This window comes from Dipodomys ordii, unplaced genomic scaffold, assembly GCF_000151885.1.
Source record: "Dipodomys ordii isolate 6190 unplaced genomic scaffold, Dord_2.0 Scaffold27, whole genome shotgun sequence".
NCBI classification, from domain to species: Eukaryota; Metazoa; Chordata; class Mammalia; order Rodentia; family Heteromyidae; genus Dipodomys; species Dipodomys ordii.
This window is the reverse complement of record NW_012267243.1, coordinates 6,281,455-6,283,244: the sequence shown is the minus strand read 5'-3', so window position 1 is coordinate 6,283,244 and position 1,790 is coordinate 6,281,455.

Here is a 1,790-nt window from a genome sequence, read left to right as displayed (position 1 = left end):
ATAACTAGGGGGATGCTTTCCCACTGCTAACTCATTTTGCTTATTGTTTCTTTTCGCCAGTCCTGGGGCTTGTGAACTCAGGGTCTTGGCACTGTCCCCTAGCTTTTGCTCAAGGACATAACTCCACTACTTTGAGCCACAGCACTACTTCTGGCTTTTTCTGCTTATGTGGTGCTGAGGAATGGAACTCAGGGGTTCATGCATGCTAGCACTTTACCACTTGAGCCACATTCCCAGCCTCTTATCATCAATAGTTTACTCCTCTCCCTTCTTATTTTCATCTGAAATGTTTTGTTTTTTTTTTCCTTTTTTTTTTTTTGTCGGTTGTGGGGCTTGAACTCTGGGGCCTGGGCACTGTCCCTCAGCTCTTCAGCTCAAGGTGAGTGCTTTACCACTTGAGCCACAGCGCCACTTCTGATTTTCTGGTGGTTTATTGGAGATGAGTCTCATGGACTTTCTTGCCGGGGCTGGCTTTAAACCTCAATCCTTAGCTCTCAGCTTCCTGGATGACAGGCGTGAGCCACTGCCCTACTCCTTTTGGTTTCTTTTGCCAGTCATTTCACTGAGGCTAGAAACTGGCCAGGTACGGGTAGCTCAACTATAATAGTAGCTACTCAGAAGGTTGAGATCTGAGGATTCCCCATCGAAGGCAGTCAGAAAAGTTCCTGAGACTCTTATCTCAAGTTAATTAGTGAAAAGCTCGAAGTGGAGGTGTGATTCAAGTGGTAGGGTGCCAGCCTTGAGCAGAAAAAGCCAAGGCCCTGAATTCAAGCTCCTGTGCCCGCACACGCAAACAACTGAAACCTTGAACAATTAACCTATTCTTGTTTTGTGGCTGTTACCTTACCTTTGGAGGAGGCGAGTTAAGGAAGTAAGCCTACGCGAGAGAAGGGGGCTAAAAGGGTATTTTAGCTTCCTCAACTAGAGTAAAAGGCTATGGCAGAAAGTAGCCAATGAGAAAATAGCCTTCTTCTTATACATGAGGGATCAGTTGTTCAGTGGCTAGTAAAGGAAGGAAGAGAAACCAAATGGGTTTGAATGAAAATAAAGCCCTTTTGGGGTTTATTCTCAATGCAGACTCAAGTTTTCCTTCTACATTCTACCACACGATGCCTAGAGGAAAACAGGTCTGCAGGTCATCAAGTAACCCATCCATTTCCAACCTGCCTAGTGACAGCAGCTACAAAGGCGGCTCACGGCAAGCCTTCCACTGAAAGTCACACTGCCTCAAATGGTGATGTTAAGTAGGCCACCGGTAAGGACGGGTGCCCCGCGCAGCCTCCTCCCACCGCTTCTATCAAGTGCACCCCCTTTTCCTTCGTAGGAATTATTTCGTATTTAAAAGAATCGTGTTCCTGCAATGATGTGAAAAGACCCATCGCCTGGAACTCACGAACCCGAGGCAGGCGGATGCCAAACTGCTGTCATAGAACCCTGCCTAACACCTACAAAGGCGCACTTCCAACACTTCCGGAATCCTAATGTGGGGGGAACTGATCCCCATAATCTATGACCCTGTGACGGTGAGGGGGGGGGTGACTTCACGCTTGGAGCCCCCTTCCCGTGTGCCAGCCTGAGCTGGATATTTGATCTGGGGACAAGTGCCTTAAAGGCGGGGTGCGGAGAGGCCAGGCGCCCCAGGGGACTGCACCACGGAGGCCCGGCGCGGGAGAGGGGGCTGCAGCGACGCCCCACCTGTCCGTCGCCTAGAGCAGCCTCCCTCGGCCAGAGGAGCCACTCCCCGCGGAGGGCGCTGTGCGGTGGGGCTGCGGCGGGAGGCGCGCGGCGGG